This window comes from Haliotis asinina, chromosome 2 (assembly GCF_037392515.1).
Source record: "Haliotis asinina isolate JCU_RB_2024 chromosome 2, JCU_Hal_asi_v2, whole genome shotgun sequence".
NCBI lineage: Eukaryota > Metazoa > Mollusca > Gastropoda > Lepetellida > Haliotidae > Haliotis > Haliotis asinina.
Genome location: NC_090281.1, coordinates 96,467,154 through 96,491,398, shown reverse-complemented (window position 1 = coordinate 96,491,398; position 24,245 = coordinate 96,467,154). Strand labels below are relative to the sequence as shown.

Here is a 24,245-nt window from a genome sequence, read left to right as displayed (position 1 = left end):
AATGGGTTAGACTGTATGGGATGGTTGTGGGTGGAATATAGATTGAATGGGTTAGACTCTGTGGGATGGTTGTGGGTGGAATATAGATTGAATGGGTTAGACTCTATGGGATGGTTGTGGGTGGAATATAGATTGAATGGGTTAGACTCTATGGGATGGTTGTGGGTGGAATATAGATTGAATGGGTTAGACTTTATGGGGTGGATATTGATGGAATGTGGATAGAATGGGTTAGACTCTATGGGGTGGTTGTGGGTGGAATATAGATTGAACAGGGTAGACTCTGTGGGGTGGTTGTGGGTGGAATATAAATTGAATGGGTTAGACTCTATGGGGTGGTTGTGGGTGGAATGTAGATTGGATGGGTTAGACTCTATGGGATGGTTGTGGGTGGAATATAGATTGAATGGGTTAGACTCTGTGGGGTGGTTGTGGGTGGAATATAGATTGAACAGGGTAGACTCTGTGGGGTGGTTGTGGGTGGAATGTAGATTGGATGGGTTAGACTCTATGGGATGGTTGTGGGTGGAATATAGATTGAATGGGTTAGACTCTATGGGGTGGATATTGATGGAATATATATTGAATGAGTTAGACTTTATGGGGTGGTTGTGGGTGGAATATAGATTGAATGGGTTAGACTATGGGATGGTTGTGGGTGGAATGTAGATGGGATGGGTTATACTCTATGGGGTGGTTGTGGGTGGAATATAGATTGAATGGGTTAGACTCTATGGGGTGGATATTGATGGAATATATATTGAATGGGTTAGACTTTATGGGGTGGTTGTGGGTGGAATATAGATTGAATGGGTTAGACTCTATGGGATGGTTGTGGGTGGAATGTAGATTGGATGGGTTAGACTATGGGGTGGATATTGATGGAATATAGATAGAATGGGTTAGACTCTATGGGGTGGTTGTGGGTGGAATATAGATTGAACAGGGTAGACTCTGTGGGGTGGTTGTGGGTGGAATATAGATTGGATGGGTTAGACTCTATGGGATGGTTGTGGGTGGAATATAGATTGAATGGGTTAGACTCTATGGGGTGGATATTGATGGAATATATATTGAATGAGTTAGACTTTATGGGGTGGTTGTGGGTGGAATATAGATTGAATGGGTTAGACTCTATGGGATGGTTGTGGGTGGAATGTAGATGGGATGGGTTAGACTCTATGGGGTGGTTGTGGGTGGAGTATAGATTGAATGGGTTAGACTCTATGGGGTGGATATTGATGGAATATATATTGAATGGGTTAGACTTTATGGGGTGGTTGTGGGTGGAATATAGATTGAATGGGTTAGACTCTATGGGATGGTTGTGGGTGGAATGTAGATTGGATGGGTTATACTCTATGGGGTGGTTGTGGGTGGAATATAGATTGAATGGGTTAGACTCTATGGGGTGGATATTGATGGAATATATATTGAATGGGTTAGACTTTATGGGGTGGTTGTGGGTGGAATATAGATTGAATGGGTTAGACTCTATGGGATGGTTGTGGGTGGAATGTAGATTGAATGGGTTAGACTCTATGGGGTGGATATTGATGGAATATATATTGAATGAGTTAGACTTTATGGGGTGGTTGTGGGTGGAATATAGATTGAATGGGTTAGACTCTATGGGATGGTTGTGGGTGGAATGTAGATGGGATGGGTTAGACTCTATGGGGTGGTTGTGGGTGGAGTATAGATTGAATGGGTTAGACTCTATGGGGTGGATATTGATGGAATATATATTGAATGGGTTAGACTTTATGGGGTGGTTGTGGGTGGAATATAGATTGAATGGGTTAGACTCTATGGGATGGTTGTGGGTGGAATGTAGATTGGATGGGTTAGACTCTATGGGGTGTTTGTGCATGGGATTACATTGAATGAGATAGACTATGATGGATATGGATGGATAACATTAGATGGGATAAACTCGTGGTTATGAATAGAGTGAGTGAGTTCGGTCTGCACTCGGCAATATTCCAACTATATGGCAGCATTATGGGTGGAATGTTGATGGGATGGGTTAGACTCTATGGGATGGTTATGGATGGAATGTAGATTGGATCGATCTTGCACAAAGGGATTTTTCTTATATAGTAGGGATGTACATAAAAGATTTGACATGGCGAGGATTGAGGCTGCTGTGTGGTGTGGCAGGTGGTGTTGTGTAGGTGGCACCCTGATGAGAAGGATAAATGCTGTTTGACATTTGATGGAATGTGTGAAACAAGATTGCCAGTTTTTAAAATGTACAAAATGTTTGTGAAAGACTCAGGTAAATGAGTAGATTAATCTTTATGGAAACTGGGGGTCAGTTATGTTGTTTTCTCTGTCAGACCACTTTGAAATATTCAGACAAAAAGGACATAAAAAAACATACATGTCTTTTCCATTTCTTCTTTCTGTATCACCTATTTCCCTTTGATCTGACAGTACAGAGCACCTGAGTGAATACAAACACCTGCAGCCAGACTGTGGAATAGAAGGCCATGCGGTGAACCTGGACATAAATACCATAACAAAACACTCTGTAAATATATATCAGGATCACAGATGCAAATCTAGCAAGCCTTTCTTCGCTGCTGAAGTATGAACATAAGGACATTGATTACAAACAACAGAAAATCACCACAAAGTGTGAATTGGGAATAATAACTATATCTGCATTTCTCATGTCTTTGTAATAATAATAACATCTAGCCAGTTGTTTAATATGACGACATATGCTTGTCAAGTCACAACTAACCCTGTTCACATAATGAATTATAACAGAGAGCACTCACTATAAGGATGCTGAAAGGCTGTGATATGGTGGAAGGATGAGGTATGGTGTACAGATAAGGTGTCAGGATGGAATATGATGTAAGGATGAGATATTATATAAGGATGAGATATAATGTAAGGATGAGATATGGAGTAAAGATAAGGTGTCGGGATGGAATATGATGTAAGGATGACATGTATAAGGATGAGATATCCTGTAAGGATGAAATACAGTGTAAGGATAAGGTGTAAGGATGAGATATGGTGTAAAGATATGGAGTAAGGGTGAGATGCGGAGTAAAGCTAAGGTGAACGGATGATATACTGTGTAATGATGACATATGGTGTACAGACTAGATAAGGTACGAGAATGAGATAAAGTGTAAGGATGAGATGCAGTGGAAGGATGAGAAAAAGTGTAAGGATGAGATACAGTGGAAGGATGAGATAAAGTGTAAGGATGAGATGCAGTGGAAGGATGAGATAAAATGTAAGGATGAGATACAGTGTAAGGATGAGATAAGGTTTAAGGATGAGGTATGATGTAAAGATGGGATCTGGTGTAAGGATGTGATATGTTGTAAAGATACGGTGTCAGGATTTGATACGATGTAAGGATGAAATATTGTATAAGGATGAGATATGGTGCAAGGAGGAGATAAGGTGTAAGAATGAGATATGATGTAAGGATGAGATACAGTGGAAGGATAAGATAAGGTGTAAGGATGAGATATGCTGTAAGGATGAAACATGGATATGGATTAACAACTTCTTTATTACCATTAAGAGTGACATACTGGTGTAGGCTCTAACACCTTTCCCCCTTGACAAATGTACCGAGTATGGACACAAGGCAGACATGGACATAGGAGATGTGCTTCGAGGTTGAGAGGAGAAACCTATCATGTACAAAGTGAAGATGATCTGATGTAAAACATTCTTACACGTGAAGCCAGTAAACATGGGTTTAAGACTGATTACATGCTTTGATGGGATGATGGCAAGCAGTAGGTATGTAACTGCCTTGATCATGGCTGGTTGATGCTCAGACCATCTTGATATAGTTTGCTTTAATATGCCCTATCCATACTTTGTACTCCAACGTCTTCATGCCTCTCAAAGCTGTTATAGTATAGGAGAGAAGAATATTTGTAAGTTACCATGGTTACTGTTTCTATAAGATTCAGTTCATCAGGTCAAAAGCTTGTGGCTAATTCTGATTTATATGTTTAATTACTGAAAGATGGTTGTTATGTTACAGAAGTCTATATTTGCTGCTATCCTTGAACTCATCAGTGACTGGATACAAAGGATTTTACTAGTTATCCTTCCATAGTTGAGGAAATTTATTGATGAACAATGCAATGTTTGGATACAGATTCTTCAGTCATGTGTTGCTCCGGTATGACACGTTGTTTAAACCTGAAATTAGATAAAAAACACTGAAAAACAATGATACATTTCAGCCTGCTGCTTTACTGTGCACAGTTTATTTCTCAGGGGATTTAGTACAGAGCTGTGGCAGGCAGGCTGGTCTTTAGAAACAACCTGCCTTCAATTAATGTTCATGTTGGCTTATGAAAGGGAGGTGGTAATGATGGTAAGGTGTTGCTTTGAACTTAACCTGGGTTTGATTTTCTCCACAGACTAAGTGTCATCAGGATCCAACCTTTGTTGTTCAACACCTTAGTCTGTTATACTGTACCTAGAAGGAGTGATCAGTAAATGAATAAGACACTTGAGGTACTGACATGGGCCTCTTGATCCACTCATTTATAATGCAAAACCAAGTTACCGAGCCTTACTATCCAAGTCTCAAGACAAACCTGTGTTCTGTATTTACCCAGAATCCTCATGTTCTGTCCGATACCTTTCTTATGAGTTGAGTAGTAGTGGGGTGGTCTAGTGATTAAAGGTTTCATTCATTATATCAGAGACCCAGGTTTGATTTGAAGCCCATGTGAAGCCCATTTCTGGTGGCCCCTGTTGTGAATTTTTAGCATAAAACTAAACTCACTCACTCACTTTTAAGAGTTGATGGATGGATGTCACTGCACCCCTGCATTGAGATCGTTGCTCATGTCAGCAATCAGCGGTTTATCTGGCCCAGACTTTTCAAGGATTTTGGTGTAAATCTGGAATAATGACAACTGTATCAAGAGTCACCAACCATTTAGAATTTCTCTTGACATCACGCAGTTTGGGTCTGAAGGGAAAAACCGAGGACACAGTTGTATTTCAGATATTATGAAATCATTTTGAAAGTGCTTCCATGTTCCTTTGTAGAGTTGGGAACTTGCTTAGCATGATTCAAGTTTTAGAACATGTATGAGTTTCTTTGTCTCGCTTCCATGTTGCTGTAGGATGTCTTCCAGACAAATATTGTTTTTGCTATGGACAGGGAAGTGGATCTGTCAAAGCTAGGCTTGTCCAGGTTGATCTTGTGGAATGAGGATTTCTCCAGGACCATGAAGGAGATGTGTAAACTGCTTACACCAAGCTAGTATCGCCTTGTCACATTATGGCTTCGCTTGACTGAGCTGTCTGAGAGAAGCTTACCTTAAACGCTCAACATGACCAAGGTGTTATCTGGTGTTTTCACCAGCACCTCACGTCCCTGCAATCGCTTTGAAGAAAGGCATGAAACTGTACTGACGAGGTGATGTCCTCAAGTATCTTATGGTCATGTAGACAAGGGTTGGAGACAATTCCTGCAGCCAATGTGTGAGTCATGTTGGTAGGGATGGAATCAGATCAGTAAATGATGAAAATTTATTTCTTCACCCCACCATGCATGCCATATGTGCCCCCACTGTCTAACCCCATCACTTTCATCCCACCATACATGCCCCACCATTCATCCCACCATACATGCACCACCATTCATCCTGCCATATGTGCCCCTACTGTCTGACCCCATCACTTTCATCCCACCATATGTGCCCCCTATTGTCTAATCCCATCACTTTCATCCCACCATATGTGCCCCACCATTCATCCCACCATACGTGCCATTATTGTCTAACCCCATCACTTCCATCCCACCATACGTGCCCCACCATTCATCCCACCATATGTGCCCCTATTATCTAACCCCATCACTTTCATCCTACCATGTGTGCCTCCACTGCCTAACCCCATCATTTTCATTCCACCATACGTCCCCCACCATTCATCCCACCGTATGTGCCCCGCCATTCACCCCACCATATGTGCCCCCTACTTTCTAACCCCATCACTTTCATCCCACTATACGTGCCTCACCTTTCATTCCACCATACATGCCCCACCATTCATCCCACCATATGTGCCCCTACTGTCTAATCCCATCACTTTCATCCTACCATACGCGCCTCACCTTTCATTCCACCATACATGCCCCACCATTCATCCCACCATACATGCCCCTATTGTCAAACCCCATCACTTTCATCCCACCATATGTGCCCCCTGTTGTTTACCCCTTCACTTTCCTCCTACCATATGTGCCCCTACTGTGTAACCCCATCACTTTCATCCCACCATATGTGCCCCACCATTCATCCCACCATATGTGCCCCTATTGTCAAACCCATCACTTTCATCCCACCATATGTTCCCCCTACTGTCTACCCCTTCACTTTCCTCCTTCCATATGTGCCCCTACTGTGTAACCCCATCACTTTCATCCCACCATATGTGCCCCGCCATTCATCCCACCATATGTGCCCCTATTGTCAAACCCCATCACTTTCATCCCACCATATGTTCTCCCTACTGTCTTCCCCTTCACTTTCCTCCTACCATATGTGCCCCTACTGTGTAACCCCATCACTTTCATCCCACCATATGTGCCCCTACTGTGTAACCCCATCACTTTCATCCCACCATATGTGCCCTGCCATTCATCCCACCATATGTGCCCCTATTGTCAAACCCCATCACTTTCATCACACCATACATGAGCCACCATTCATCCCACCATATGTGCCCCTACTGTCTAACCCCAACACTTTCATCCCACCATACGTGCCCCACCTTTCATTCCACCATACATGCCCCACCATTCATCCCACCATATGTGCCCCTACTGTCTAATCCCATCACTTTCATTCCACCATATGTGCCCCACCTTTCATTCCACCATATGTGCCCCACCATTCATCCCACAATAGGTGCCCCTACTGTCTAACCCCATCACTTTCATCCCACCATACGTGCCTCACCTTTCATTCCATCATCCGTGCCCCACCATTCATCCCACAATAGGTGCCCCCTACTGTGTAACCCCATCACTTTCATTCCACCATACGTGCCCCACCATTCATCCCACCATATGTGCCCCTATTGTCTAACCCCACCACAAATGCACTTTGATGATGAAGATCATGATCAGCTTTGCGAGGATTTGTTGTGTAGAGAACTGTGGACTAGGCTACACTGAAGAATTATAAAGCCCACTGATTATGCTCTCACAGCTAGCCATGTCATCTGGACTGAGCATGGCATGTTTTGCAACCACTTCATTCTTGATATGTCGATCATTCAGACTGATAGCATATTGTGTAAAAGGTCATAATAGTTACAAACAAATCTGGGAGCTTAACAACCATACATCGTCTTTGTGCTCTTATCGTTCATGGAAGGAAGCTGGCATTGTCCAGACCAGCATATTTGTCCTTGGTTACCGTTTGCATCTTCAAAGAGATTCTATTCAATTTTCAACTAATACTCCAATGGGATGGCATTCACAGTCTTTAATTGAGTGTCTCTCAAATTGATGGATTAGAATGAAATGGATTTGGGCAGTGTAGACATATGTCTCCCATGCTGCAAAATGCTGGAGGGAGTGTCGTAAAGGTCAGAAGGCAACGATGGTCGGTAACACAGCATGGTGTTGGAGAACACTTCCGAGGAGTGTCACAACACTGTCATTCTCCTTCCCAGTGACAAACACCTCTGTTACCTCCCAGTTTCAATATTACATCCAGTGGTGAGCTGAGACATTACATAAATCATGTGATTTCTCCCTTGGACCCCAAGTGAGGTGACATTTGTATGTGTGTGTGTGTCCTTGGGAATGTCATTATAGTGGACAAGGAAAGGGTTTTTTACTCACAGTATTTCCCTGTGGAATTTACATTTGTTTGTTTAATCTGATTGGTTCAAGATCTCTGAACTTCTCCCTTACATTCTCGATGAATTAATTACATGAGAGTTGTCATGAAATTGAGAGCAAACCGAGCAATTTCCTGGGGGACAAGGATCACTTGTTCATAATGATATCAGTTTGTCGGTTTATGATTGTGAGGGGGCTGTGGAGTAGTCTTGTGGTTAAAACATTTGTCCATCATGCCCAAGACCTGGGTTAAATGTGTGAAGCCCATTTCTGGTGTTCCCAACTGTGATACTGCTAGAATAGTGCACATTACGGAAAAACAGCAACAACTGTCAAATAGACATAACAGCAATATAAAATATGTTATTATCTTTAGAAGATATTTCTTCCATCTCTGGGCTAAATATACTCACAGCATCTGATGATGGTCTGTGCTATTTGTCTGCTCCGGCTATATCCTTGTTCTACACAGGATCATGTGATACGTATTAATGAGATTTCATTAGTATGAGACACATGATCAGATTAACGTTCTGGCTGTTTTCAGAGAAATGTAATGACGTCTGACATTTGATTTGGTATTAACTAATCAAGTCTGACAATACACACTGTTTCCATTTGATAATGTATTCACCATCTTTGTATATTTGAGAAGATTGCAATAAGATATTAATGTGAATGTGTATGTTGTTATTTTTTTTTTGTTATTGTAACTACAAAATTAACTGACAAGACTACTTGACATTTATTTTGGAAACTAATGACTAACTTTGAAATTGATATTAGCCTAAGTTATCATTCAGGAGATGATATTCTGTGTACAGTACTATCCAGTGTTTCATCAGGTTCATTGGTACACTTGTTGCAATTTGTAGCTCACTAACTTTACGAAGTCAAAACCTATGTACAATTCACAAAACTTCATGGGATCATCTACACTTGACATATTTGTTTTTTAAAGATTGTATTTGTATTTTTATGATATTTTTGTGGGTTTAAAACCTGATCCTGCTGCTATGTGGATGAGAAGGATGATGGCATATGAGTATTATTTTCAGTGAACCCACTTATAAGCAAGTACATTTCAGTGCACCCTGCTGCCAATATCAACTCATTTGGTACTTTATGTTAGTAATTCTTTATTTCAAATAACGTGGAATGACGTATGATGCGTGAAATTAACAATGTTTTGCGAATGTAAATGGATGGAAAGGAGATAACTCTAAATCTGTTGTTTTTTTTGTGTCAACTGAAAAATCTAGTGATGGCTACGAGAAGATTTACCTTGCATTCCAATGAATAAATTTTGACAATATGTTCAAATGTATATAACTGTCAATATTATGAAAGGGAATTACACTGTGGCGACTTTAGTTAGACTTTAGTAATACCTGCGGGGAAAACAGCAAGGTACAAAATTTAAATTGTTTGATTCACAAAGGTTGACTGAATTCAAAATTAACTTTGAGATTTTCTGTAAGATAAATACGGGCTCAGGAACATAAACAAACATCAAGGGCACATCAACCCATGCCTCACTCGTGACCAGTGAACAGCTCATATAGTGTGGTCTGAAGTAATGTAACATTCTTTGTAGAGTGATGTCCCTTTGCAGTGCCAGCATCTGCCACACGTATTGTGATCCCAGATTTGTAGTCATTTTCAATCTTAGTGTCTCTAAACCCAACCAGTGCTCAACACTTACATAAGTTGTCTGTTGCATTAAGCAAATTCACAAAACTGAAATACTTTCCAAAGTGGTTCGGAACCTAATTCAGTATTTTGAACAGCACTTGCCATAATTACACAGCTGTGTAGTTCAGGCTCTCATGTCCCCTTGTCCTGCCAGTTGCAATAAAGGACTTTATTCACCATCCTGTGTAATGGGTTCAAGTCACCCACTCATGGTTCAAATCAAAGATAATAGTATAATACCTCGCTGATTGAGTCTCTAACATGGAGATGCATTGGGCTGTGAGATCACTGTGTATTGAGGCATGTACACATCTTCATCTGTAGAGTAAATGTTTAAACAAGCGAATACAGGGCCAAAACTGATGCTTGAAGGTAGTTCCTCAATGTAAATGCTTGATAGGTGTCAAATAACACTTGGTGACAAATGACAGGCGGTCTAGGTACCTTGTCAAGCATAATGCTGGTGCTATCAGTGTTGTCAAGTGCATGGCACCTAGTGCCAAACACCTACCACCTTTCTTGCTTACTTGCTAGAGATATGTCATTTAACATCTGACACTTGATGCTGGACACTTGTGATGCTTGACATTGGGTTCTAGACACTTCTTATGCTTAACATATAATGCTATACATCCACGATGCTTTATATCTATAGGAATACATTTGGTGTTTTACTGATTGAGGCTCATGAAGATCTGGGTTAGAATTGATGTTCAAGAATGGAATATTGCTGACTGGTGTAAAACTGAACTCACTCACTCACTGCTCTGAATAACAGAGATTTTAAATGCTGGACACCTCTTGCCTGTCTTCTGATGTTTGACGCTCCATGCTGGACACCTCTTGCCTGTCTTCTGATGTTTGACGCTCCATGCTGGACACCTCTTGCCTGTCTTCTCATGTTTGACACTTCATGCTGTGCGCACTTGAAGCTTGAAGTGACATTTGCTTCACAGCTGATATGCCTCCTCATGAGATACTTGACAACCAATTATTGATGACTGATATATGACATGTCTGCACATTGCTGACATGTGAGAACAGAAAAATACCCAGCAATCGCCACCTGGTTACTGTCACCAAGTGTTTAGGATCCCATGTTGACAGCAACTGAAGATTATGATATGAGACAAGTTATTTCACACACAATATCCTATGAATTAAGTGAAATTGTTACCCCACTGCTTTGTGTGACACCCCACATTTGTGTGACACCAGGTGCTGGACATCTGGTGTCCTATTAAAGGCCTGACAGCCACTGTCCCAACACCCAGTGCCCAATATGTTATGCTTGTGTCATCAAAAGCTTGACATAATATACTTGTGTTTGGGCTTATATCAATCTTGTAATATCTACAGAGACAAAAGCGTCAGGTTTTCAGGAAACTGGTTTGTCCAGATTCAGACGATGTCACATATTATGTGTAGAACAGCAGATAGAGCTCGAGTTTAATGGGGTTCTTGTAGGCTTTTGACATAAACAGTCTGCTGGCTGTATTACAGGTATCGATCCCCAATAGGCCAGGGGGATCACAGTTTTTTACCCTTGCGATGTCATGCTTCATTATAACAGGCTTATACAGATGAAAAAAAGATTGTGTTATTTTATAAGTTTATACAAGTTTCCTGTCAAGGTTAAGAAGTTTATTTCAGTGTTTTTTAAGAAAGATGTTAGATGTGCATTGCTTAAGCTCTTGACAGTTTATACAAATATTGATGTTCACAATATCCAGCACTTTCATAGTTGTTTGCCTTGCTTTCCTATCAAAATGTTTTTGTTATTTTGGGGATGACCTCAACAAATCATCTTTCCTGAGATTTCCTTTGGTGCTGTCATGAGCATTCTGTGCTTTTGTCCATGTGAATCAATTTCTTTTCTCAGACCTTGCTCAGACAGTGTTCATTTATGTCCTTCATCAATGTTCTTTTATTTCCTCTGTCAATATTCTTTTATGTTCTCAATCATTTTGTGTGTATTGTTCAAAGTTCTCCATGTCTAGCTGCAGTGTTCAGCATGACTTGTACTGGACTGTGGTCCTTTGGATGTTTCAATTTGGTTACAGCTGAGGCAGTTCCAGATTGCACTGGCTCATCATGTTTCTCACACTCCACCGCAGAACATGCCACAGAACATTGACCTACCAAATCATGGTTATCTCAGTGATACAGAAACATAGAAATTCAGTTTCATGTAAAAAATAATTTCAAGATAATGCGGTACTCATACACCCAGAAACAACAATCCAGTTACTGCTTTGCATGTAAATTAATCCCAGTATAAGTTAAAAGAAAAAATAAAAACAAGTTCAAGCAACCCCCAAAATACCACCAGTTGCCATATTTGGCTTTGTTAAAAACACTCAGCAGTAAAACATCCACTGGTTGCCATTATCTGACTACATAGTCGTCTATCAGTTAAAATCTGCAGTACCAGCTGGTAAACACTTTAAAGTAACTGTTCACTATGAACCATGAGTGTACGGCCTTACGTGTATCCAAGGGATTCTGGTTAGATATGTCCACACCAGTTTCCTGACTTACACTGGTCATTTGTATGGATTTTCGATTAAAATGTTGATCACTGGATTATGTGGTCCAGCCTTGATTATTTACAAGTCAACATCAAATGGAAGATATATAACTCATCCCTAAACAACAGACTAATCAAATATGTAGTTGTATTTATTATTACACATGTTGATTAAGAACCCAACTGCTACACTGGTAATAACTAATACTCCCTTCAAGACAGGCGGCAGTGGGTTAGCCTTGTGGTTAAGGTCACTTGTCATGCTGAACACCCAAGTTCGATTCACCATTTCGCACAAAGTGAGAAGCACATTTCTGATGACAGTGACATTACTGGAATATTGCTTAAAGCGGTGTAAAGCTAAGCTCACTCACCTGAAGACCGATGAGAGCTTCAAGACCAAGTTATAATTCTGAAATGTGGAATGTGCATATATGCATATATATGAGGAAATGTAGCAGTACGTCCTTTATAAGTGGTACAGGGTTGTTTACTGGAATGGAGTACAGCTCAGTCAAGGGAGGGCATCAGGGTGGCATGGTGATGAGAACTGGCGGGGTCAGCCATGAGAGGCACACATTGTATCAGCAGTGTGTCTGCAGCTATGTGTCAATCATGTAATATAACTGAGGGAAGAATGTGGACACCAAGGTCAAGGAGAATACACTCACTCACTCACTCACTCACTCACTCACTCACTCACTCACTCACTCACTCACTCACTCACTCACCCCTAAACCCCCAAGTTTTTATGCTGTGTTGACAAATTCCCAGCCTGAGGGTTTTCCAAATCAGAAATATTATTGTCTAGTAAAGACATGAAAATGTACTTTCCCTCCTCTCTCCCAGACGAAAACACATCGTCACAAACAGTGCAATAATAAAAGCAGTGCAAAAACAGCCTGACAGAGACATGTTCCCTGTCAGTGATACAGGAAAAGATGTCCATGACTAATGACTCTCCCATAATGCACCTGTCAGTGAAGCTGGTTTATAGCATCTCTGTTTAAGTTGTGGAGGTTTGCAGACAAACACGCTGGTCATTGTCCAATTAGACTGGTCGAGGATTGTGCTTCTCTTGATCAATTCCTGGCAGAGCAGGACTGAAGAATTTGTGAAGGGTGGTTTGTGTATCTGTGTGCTACTTATTGGCCGATGTTCTTCTCAGATGCAGATAGCTTTACAAATACTACTTTAATTCCTCAAAATATCTCAAATTAGTCTTCTCATTCTCATCAGTATTCATGAATAGGTTATGGGAGGCTTCAGAGCTAAGTATTTATGGTAATTTGGTCTAATTTTGGCTAAAGGCATCAGTTGCTTCTGTGGCCCATGATACTTCCCTAACAAATGCCATACTTCATTGTGGGTGTTGCCATCTCGGGCATTACATCCCATGCATGCTTTGATAGCATATGCAGACTTCAGGATACTCGCTTTGTCATGGTCAAAGGCTGCTTGCATATCTCAGCAGATATTTGTTACATGCTTTAAGCAGTTTGAAATTGCCAAGAAAATGGAAAAACATTACTATATGCATTTTTTGTTGCAAATAATTCAGTTTTCTGATTATTATTTTTTTTTGCATTTACAACTAGCAGTGCCTGTCAGTAAGCTGACATGAAAGGATCATTTCGTTGCTTTTACACAGGAGCAATTTCGTCTTGTGGAGTGTCCTCGTGCATGCTAGTTAATAGTGCAATTAAAATGCTGGTGATGCCAAAGTTTCGGAAATATTTATTGATTGTATTAAAAATGGGGAATTGAGTAAGTAAATATTACCTCTGCAAAATGAAAAATGTCAAGATTATTGATTTCATGATTTAATAGACTGTCTGTGCACCAGTTGTTGATGACGTGGGTGTACTGTACACATACTCGTCCCTCTGGAAGTAGGAGGTATGGCAGAAGTGATTAATCAAATGATAGCTCAATCATGCAGTTATTGATCATTATGATAAACTGATAAAGAAGTGTTTTTCAAATTCTGCTCACAGTTGTATGCAAACTGAAAGACAGTGGATCAGACAATCATATGATTGATGTGTTGAGTGCCTTGATTATGACACACAATTGATTATGTCACAGAGCCTGAATCCCATCCACTTGTTGCGTTGTACCACAGGTATTGCTTGAGACCTTGCCCTTCTAACCCTGAATATCAATAGGACAACATGTTTAGAAAATTGATTGAAAAGTTCATGCTGTACCTTTTGTTGATTCTGTGACATGTTTGACCTGTGTAAGCTAATCTGTGTTGTAGTTAAAGTTGTAGGCAGGCTACTAGCACATGCTACTTGGTGATACAGCTGATGATACAGTCATGTCTCACTTGATACAGCTGATGATACAGTCATGTCTCACTTGATACAGCTGATGATACAGTCATGTCTCACTTGATACAGCTGATGATACAGTCAGGTCTCACTTGATACAGCTGATGATACAGTCAGGTCTCACTTGATACAGCTGATGATACAGTCAGGTCTCACTTGATACAGCTGATGATACAGTCATGTCTCACTTGATACAGCTGATGATACAGTCATGTCTCACTTGATACAGCTGATGATACAGTCAGGTCTCACTTGATACAGCTGATGATACAGTCATGTCTCACTTGATACAGCTGATGATACAGTCAGGTCTCACTTGATACAGCTGATGATACAGTCAGGTCTCACTTGATACAGCTGATGATACAGTCAGGTCTCACTTGATACAGCTGATGATACAGTCAGGTCTCACTTGAAATAGATGATGTGTGTCCACTATCTGGAGGCAGATGTAGTAAAACGGAATACTTTAAAGCTTAAGAAATTTTCCTTTTTAATGCATGTGATAAATATATTTTTTTACGATAACATCTATTGTACTCTCCTTCATAATGATATTCTGAACAACAAATGATCGTATGAGTACATCACACTTTTTCAGCAAAACTGAATCATAAAACACTGCAACAATGAGTCAGCCGTCTAGGGGGCCACAAAACTGCTTGTTTTGATTAGAACACATAATCCTCATTTTCATTTAACAACTGTTAAGTACACTAATATATTCAGTGATAGTCTGTCACCTGACTTTGACTGTTTGAGGGCTGCATGCATGACAGTGTTCATTCAGAAGCAGTAACAAGGTTCATTCCAGCTGTAGAAATTCTGCAACATTATTTTCACCTGCATACCGATATTATTTCCTCAATAATGTATACAATATGTGAAGCTCATTTCTGGTGTGCCCTGCCGTGATGTTGTAATGTTGTTAAAGGCAGCATAAAACCATACTCACTCACACACTATTTCCTTCACATCTTATGTTTGTATTACTGGTCCACCACAATGTCCTGTCTCAGGTTCAAGTTATGTAAAGTTAAGCTACTGATCAGTTCTAGTCAATACCTGCATGTAGCCTAATATTCTTTTTGTGACTGTGGTAAATACATGGTGGGGTTTTCATGCCATCTGCCAACACTTCAAAGCTTTCTTTCCCAGCTTTTACGGCCACGACAGCTCCATAACAGTTGTCCAGCAATGCACATCTTTTACAACTTGTGACGTCTTTCATCTGTTGACTGAAGTAGTCAGTTTGTTTTTTATGTGTGACAAATTTCCATGATTTTCTTCCATGGTGATTTGTAAAAGGGCAAAAAGTGAGAGTAGGAGTTATTTTCTGTAAATGTGGTACTAAAAGTATGCCTGTCTCAAAGCTAAGATGTAGTAGCGACTTCTTGAAGAGTTTGTTGCAGGAGGGCATGGATCTGTGATTGGTCATCAGTTCCGAGCTTGAAGATGCTGAAACACCTAGGATATACTGCTTCCCTAAAAGTTACATTAGGAATGGTTTCAGGTGGCCAAGCTGCTGAGAGATTTGGTTTACTTTTAAGTAAATTGAGCAATGTTGAGCCAAGCTGAAATCTAATTAGAGAGATGGAACATCTCCGAGGAGAGTTCAATAAACCATGCTTGAACAGCCTTGACAGTCAGTACTTCCTTAACTAACTTGAACAGCTTCAAGTGCAAATATTTACTTGAACAGCCTTGAGTGAAGATAGGCACTTGCACAGCCTCTATGGCAGATAGTTTTTAGCTATGAGCGACTCATGATGCACAGGTTGTGAATCAGGTTCTCATGTAGAGTGACACAGTGTGCTTGTCACATGAAGTGTTGTCAAATGAAGGGCTGGTCACATAAAGCATTGTCAGATGAAGGGCTTGTCACATGAAGTGTACCTAACCTGTAAATGTTCAGTTCTGGATCATATAATCCTCTGATTGTAGCAAAGTTCCCATCCCAAGGCTCTGACCTCAAATCGGACAAGTCAGTGACGTGGATATCCAGATCAGTTTAACCTAAAACTTGATAATACCTCAGGAATTCATATTTGCAAATTCATTAACACACAAAATGTACTTAAGAATCCTCAAATCCAGAAAACACAATGCTTGTCTTCTATTATAACATGTTGGACACTCTCAGTGCAACACCAAAGGGGTGTCTGGTGTTATTGACTTTTGGGTGCGAATGACCAAGAAAAGATTTCTTTATGTCCTTGGTGTAAGATTCCTGTTAATCCAAGCCAGAGGCTGTTTCTTGATAACCCATGTGGCAACTTCAGGAGATACATTAAGCATTGAATCCTTTTCCATGGGCCATCGCCTTTCACACTCTGACTTGTTCATTTCATCCCCTTGAAACTTACAAAGATGAAAAATTGAACAGAAATTATGAATAAAATATATCTGAGGTGTACCCAGACACCTTCAAGAGATCCCGGAGGACTAAGTGTGTCTTTCTTTCAGCTGCAGCAATTTCCGTTATAGCCCAGCAGGATGTTTCTTTATTAAGTTACCTAGTATTCTCAGTGGTTCCATTAGGCTCTGTTAGCTTTAGGGTATGTAAAACAACCTTTGTCAGCCATCCTACTCGTGCCCTTGGCTCATTCAATAAAAATTTGCCTTATTTTATCAGCTGGCAGACCCATGAGCCTGAAGCAGATGTATTGTCTGAAGAGTGCACAGGAGATGACTAGTGATATTAATTAAGCACTGGAATTAATTGTTTCTTGAGAAGTCCTCTTCAAAGAAATGGGTGTTAAGGATAGGTTAACCAGTGTCCTGAACTAGTAGACTGGCATTTGTGGTGACCCCAGCAATAGTTCACTGGTATTGAGATTCCTATTTGTATTGTAGGTATTGTCTGTCTAATACCAAGCAGCGCTGCAGGAGTAGAAAGGCATGTATCATCACATTCAGGAATTTGTTGTTCTGTTGTATGCAAGGGTAACCTGCAACCTTAGTAACAAGAAATCTTATTAGAAACTGCTCCAGTAGGCCTGTATTTACTTGATGTCTTAGTTAATGAATACAAATGCTTGTGGACTAAAACACTCACGAAAGGTTTATTCTTCCATGTTCGGGGGGAGGTAGAATATCAGCTTTTAATGGTTCTAGAAATGTCAGATTCAGTGTTGTGGGTAATAGTGGCATGATGAGGATGATGATATGGCTGAAGTTAGACAGTGTTTTCTTCCAGTTGCTAGTTTGGGACATCATCTAACACATACGTGTTCCTTTGCTATTTCTGAGATGAATTAAATTACAGATGTTATCTGAACTTGTAGAGAAAACAATACATCTTTGACACAAAATGACATTTTACCGTGTTCTTGTACTGCCATTTTTCACATTTCCTGATTGTATCTGCATTGGTAGATGACCAGCCTGGGTTCAGATGTGTGAACAGATATTGGAGAACAAATAAATAACGATGTTTGGCACATAGTAACTCAAAATGTCAGGTCATCAGTTCATAGTGGTATGAACCAAACTTGCTAATGCTGACACTATCTGTATCTCTGTTTAAGAATGGGCTGGAGATCTCTCCCTGTATGATTCACTTGTGATGCAAACAAAAGTGTGACAGGATGGCGGTAGTCTTCAGTACAAGCAAGCATCATCTGAAGTGAGAGTATGCTAATATGATATGAATGTACATACTGATCAAAGTACAAACATAGAGGATTCATCACAAGTGTACCTTTCTAATGGGAAATCACAGTGAATCTGTACATGCCAGATCTTTGGCTGTCTACTATAACTAAAATCATTCTATTTTTTCCAGAGATTATGACAGCTTTTTATGCAAAAAAGATTTATAATTGCTTAGCTATTTTTTCCAAAGCATTTATGCTTCACTAACTTCTTATCCTTGAGTTGCATTCAACTTTGTGTTGTTTTAATAAGTGTCATGCATGTAAACCCCCATGGGTAGTTATAATGACAGGTGGTAATTTCCCTGCTTCCTGTTGCATTGGTAAGCAGGTTTAGGTTCACACCTGGACCACAGACAGCTTAATACATGTAATAATACATGCTAGCCAGTGTGGACACTAGTATTAACAATGATGAATAGTTGATGGTGCAGATATTGATAGCCATCAGGAAGAGACTGGACAACACTGGCCTGGCCTTTGCTTCCAACTTTGTCTCATTACTACTAATAATGTTCTTTTGATCTGTGTGTGCATGTGCATGTGTAAGTGTAAGGGTGCGTGTGCATGCAGAGACTGAGTAAAGTGAACAGACTTGATGGTTTGTTAAACTCTACACACAAGAAATCATCCTTTATACTCTACTGTTTTCTGTAGTATACAAGAAATGGGTATTTTCTGTTTAGTAGGTGATCATTACAAAGATTATTTTAAAACCTGGCCTTGAATTTGGTCAGGAGTGTTTAGAGTATCCGAATAAAGCATGCAACCTTATAGATAACAACTTCTTATTTACTACACAGAGCTATGTTTTGTTGTAGATTTTTACACCATTATGTAGCTAAAAGTAATTAAAACAATGGGGTGGGTACGTGGCCAAAGCACTTGCTCATCACACCAAAGACCTGGATTTGATTTCCCCATTCCCCACTTGTGTGCAGCCCATTTCTGGTGTCCCATGCAGTGGTATTGCTGGAATAATTCTAAAATCGACATCAAACTCTACTCACTTACTTTCTCACTCACTGAAAGTCTTATCAAACGATCAGTGGCAATCAGACAAGTAAAACAGATGACACCTAATAAAGACACAGATGAATGTAGCAAACTGGAACAAGTGCACTTGTAGTGAAAGGCTACAAATATGTCTTTGAGTTACAGTAGAGCACTAACTCACAGTATATATTTCTAACTGTCTTCAATGCGGTTATGGAATGTGTTCTGGGATTGTGGAGTAAGTAATTTGAAGTAAAGTATGACATAGGGGGAATCACAAGTCACAGTAACGATCCTAAATTGCTGCTCACTGTTCAAGTCATGTGATATTATGGGGGGAATACCTGGGAACATTGTTGTAAATGGTGGCAGCATCTGCATTTGATTACTAGAGGCCTTCAGGGCCTGATTGAGAGGTCACGGAGGCAGGTCCAACTGATTTGAGCAGATAGTCTCCAGTAGCAATGCCGCTCCAGACCAGAGGTAATTCCTTGCCAGGTTATAAAATCACTAGGCTCCGGAAGACTACAGTAATAGCGACAGGACCGCAGGGTGTCGTTTGCTCCAGATGTAGTGGAATGTAGTAGACGTACTGACATAAGTCAGCGCTTCTCGATTACATTATCTAGTCATTGTGACGGAGTTGAAATACATTACTACGAAGGGCAGTCAAGTTTGGGGCATACTTGCCAAGACCTGCTCACAGAATAATTATCATTTGTGAGTAGGTGAAGAGCCGTATGTTAGTGGTAGGGACTTGCTAATGGTTGTAGACTGTATGATACATGTCTATGTTAGAGGGCAGTTGTAATAAATTTATAGTCAGACACTGTTGAAACTGTCATTATAAATAGTGCTTTGATATTAGTGTTGCGTTAAAAAAAAAGACTGCAGTTTATCTTTCAGTGCCTCCATAGCCCTTATGGTTCACAAATAGAGAGCTTCAGAACAGAGTGTCAGGGGTTCAGTCCCCACCTACAGCAGACCAATAAATTTTAAGTAATGGTACTTGTTGTTACCCTGCCTTGGTCTCCACACAAAGTGGAATAAACATTGGCTGTGAGTATTCTGTGTCTTAGTGAAGTATTCATGCCCACTCCGCTGCCTGGTATTTCAGTGGGGTAGCACAAACCAATAGTAGTCTGCATATCTGCAACAGCAGACACACACAGACTTCACCTTATGCTAAAAGCACTAAAACATTATCAATCAATAATCTTTTAAACAAATTGCATGAAATATCATTCAAATAACTTTAATTGCAGTGTCTATAGTCTGTTCCATCAGGCCAAATATTCATGTATTTTCCTTCCTGTCTGTCGATCGATTCAATAAACGTGTCTAATGGCCGTGATGTGAGGCTGAGATGGCTAGACCAAGATAAGGATGACTCTGTCATTGCTGGCAATGAACACCTTGTATCACAGGCACACCGAACACGGACCACGACTATACCATCAAGTTAGGTTTCGATCAACCTTAGCTGAAACCTGATTTAAAGCAATTTACTGTCTAGGCAAAATTTCCCCACAGGAAGTCTCTTGACTAGTGATAGAGTCCCTTCTTTCAATCATTCGTATCCCTTCATGCATGTAATCTCTAGTTACCTGTAGGTTTTGGCCCAGCAGGCACAGCACTAGCCTTGGACTGACTGCCACTGATGCTGTATCTATGCAGTGATACAGACGATGCAAAGATTTGCCTGGAAGAGTTCAGGTGTCTGTGGATCTGTTTGTGCAAGGATGAATGTAAAGACTTGCCACCTATCAGGATTACTGCTTCCCAAGAACGGTTCCAGCTTAGAATAGCAGTTATCCTTTGTAGATGATAGGCTTCTGGAAATAATTATGGCATCTTTCATTAATATGAAGTCAGTCAGCTGTAATCTTTATGATGGAGTTGATATTTACGATACAAAATTAATGCTCTAAGTAAATACATTCAAGCATATATATGCTTGATAAATTGAGCATTGGCCAGTAGTTGATAATATATCACAGGATTTCTTCATATTTAAAGTCTTTAAAGTCTATGCCAAATGTGGTGTGATGTTGCCATTACAGAAACTCATTGATAATCTCCCTGTATTGCCACATCTGTTGTATTTTATACAAATTTGGATTACATGTATATGCATAAAGTATGCAAATATGATTTCTTCATTTATTAACAATATGTGCATATATACAACAATATTCACTAGTATGTTCTTGTGAAAGCTGAATCTTTACCGTTACATCCTCTGTATCACACTGACGCATGTGGCTAAAATCTGTCGTTGGGGGAAACAGAGAAGACAGAGGTCTGGGATAACAAGGCTGTTGCAGTGGGGACAATTCAGTATACTACTGACCTCAGTATATTCTTGGGTGATAAGTGATAAGACTTAAGTGTGTGTTAAGGTATGGGAGGTACAGTCAAATTAGTGGCAAGATCACTTTGTACTACATCACCCTTGTCTGATGGCCCCATTGGACCATTGTAACCAAATAATGACGGTTCTCAGGGAGGGTTGGCAGTCTTAAAGGGGTACAGCAGGCTATGTGAAAATGGCAGTCCTTTGAGGTTCTTCACAGTTTTCTTCTGCTACTTGTGATCACAAGTCAGAGCCATGATGTCATGTGAACCTTTCATGACGTCTTGTGTTCTGGAACAGTAATACTACATCGGCAAGGCATTGTATAACACATGGTCCTTGACATTAGCATTTCCTGGGAAAATCTTTGTTTGAACATTCATCCAAGTACTTGTCCAAATATGTATGTCTAAATACATAAAAATCAATAATTGCACAAAAAATAAATGAGCTGTTTGTTTTCCTTCTGTGATTAAAACCATGTCTTAGGTCCACTAGCTTTGATACTTTAACATTGGTTGAAACATTACGATTGCTGGAGTCATCAAGGTTGTTTTGGTTCCTTTTAATATGTATCCATGGGTTGTGAAGCTAGATATAGGTTAATTCCTTAGAGTGTAGTGCCCTGTATTGAACAAGTCACCATCACCTAGGGCAGACTCAGGAAAAGTATGCCCAGACGTGTTGTGTCGGCAACATCTGGCTGGAACACTGTGAGGAATCAATGGCCATGTTTGTTACCAAACAAATCATTTGATTCGATCAAGTCACTGTGACATGTGTGTGCTTGTGACAACTATGAAAACAATACCAAATGGATGGTGAACACTGCCTTAAGACGTGTCAAAAACAAATCATATGGCTACTTTTGATTCCATTGTGATGAAAACGTGCCTGCATTGAACAACAAACATGGAGCTCTCAATGTCAGGAATTTCTGAACTCGAGAAACCCTCACGATACTGCTTCTTCATGACTGATTCGGAACCTCTGTGTTCTAAAGTGCCAAAATATTTTGCTTTTAGAAAAACATTGTTTGAACAACGATTGTGTAAGGGATGTCGAATGGTTGTGGGCAAACTGTTTTATTATTCATGCCCCAAGCTGCTATGTTTTAGAAATGGGAAAATACAAAGTTTAACAAGTGATTGTTGTGACAGTAGTGTTGCTATGGCATTGAGAAGTTTGTTTTTGCTCTGTTATAGATGTCATGAATTGTTCTTAAACTTCAAAACTGATGTCCGTTTGTCATTGATTTTAAGCAGTACAGCCAATTGCCATTGACCTAAAGTTGCAGAAATCAAATATGGAGCATTTTTATCAAACAAGAAGTTTTCCTCGACCTTTCTTAATGTGTACATGATACAAAGTGTCTTTTGATTTGAGTTGTGCTGACAATTAGTTAAAGTTGCAAACTGTGAAGCTGGCCGGAGAGATATAGTGATATTTTGTGTTCATGTTATAAATATAAAAACAGGAGAAGATATTCTGTTATTCATTATTCTTACTCCTTTTAAGGATTGACTGTAATTTTTGTTTTTGGTTTTCAGAGGTATCATTTAATAAATGGTTATGCTAACTATGAATCTACATTGCGGATTCCAAAGAAAATTTGCAAAACAGGATTTCAGTTCATACCTCGACGACACAGAAAATTGCACAGTCAATCCTAATATTTAAATTGGACTGTGAAAAAAAACCCCATGATACAATAGTTTCATCTAAACAATTCTGTAAATCAAAGTGACAGAAATTATGACATTGATAAAAATTCTAGGCCAAGGAATATCTTCAGTGACGTGAAGTGTATCAATGATTGTCTAATTTATGTGCACAATTTGACATGCCCACAGTGTCCAATCAGTGGAGATTTTTTTCAAAACAAAGCGGGAATATTCAAAAGAACTACAACAGTTAGACCATAATGAGCCAGAACAGTTATGTCACGAAGAAAGCCATTATTGTAAAAGAGATGGTCAGTGAGTGCCAAATTCATGTGTCATTTGTGTAGCTCAGATGAGTGGTAAAAGCCAATAAGAAGTGACTGAGTATGCAGGTGTGTTTTTTTCATTTGTTCCCTGCTTCAAGAAACGATCCAGAATATGAATGAACACAACTAATATGTCCTGTGCATGTCCTGCATTTGTAAATTGGATTCTCTGACAAAACTGTTCACTTTGATGAGTGTGGCAAACTCCAGACATTCTTGGGAAAATCAATGCAATAACATTAGCCAGTCAGAATGTTAGATTACAGTTACAATGTACACAATAAAATGTTGATTAATTATAATTTTGTAAACAGTAATAACCCCCAAAACCACCTTCACTGGCATAGGCATGTTGTGATGTCATGTGATTGTGATGTCATAGTTACCAATGATGTCACAAGTGTCTTCCGGTATGTTGATGTGCAATTTCTTTGTTGCAGCAACTCAAGAGATATCACTGGAGGCAGTTTTTACTCCTGAATCATAAAGTCCAAAGAATCAATTTTGGGGTAATAGTATTTCATTTGAAACATTTAGCCCCACTTTGCGTTTTGAGGGTTATGGTCTAGCCATTGTCTGGCGAGGACTGATCTGGCTGATGTATTATTACTTTACTGATGAGTCTTCTCCATCCTAGCTCAAGTGTCTGACAACTGGGGTGTCTGCCTATCAACCAGTATTTCCCCCACTGGTTCAATACCTTCTCCATCCTAGCTCAAGCGTCTGACAACTGGGGTGTCTGTCTATCAACCAGTATTTCCCCCACTGGTTCAATACCTTCTCCATCCTAGCTCAAGTGTCTGACAACTGGGGTGTCTG

The 24,245-nt window shown here is 39.9% G+C and overlaps 1 protein-coding gene across 1 annotated transcript in view; it reads left to right on the top strand.

Annotated features, from left to right (window-relative positions):
- The window catches only part of LOC137274648 (arginine--tRNA ligase, cytoplasmic-like), a 136,379-nt gene that overhangs the window by 33,857 nt on the left and 78,277 nt on the right, over positions 1–24,245 (top strand). The gene's annotated exons all lie outside the window — the stretch shown is intronic.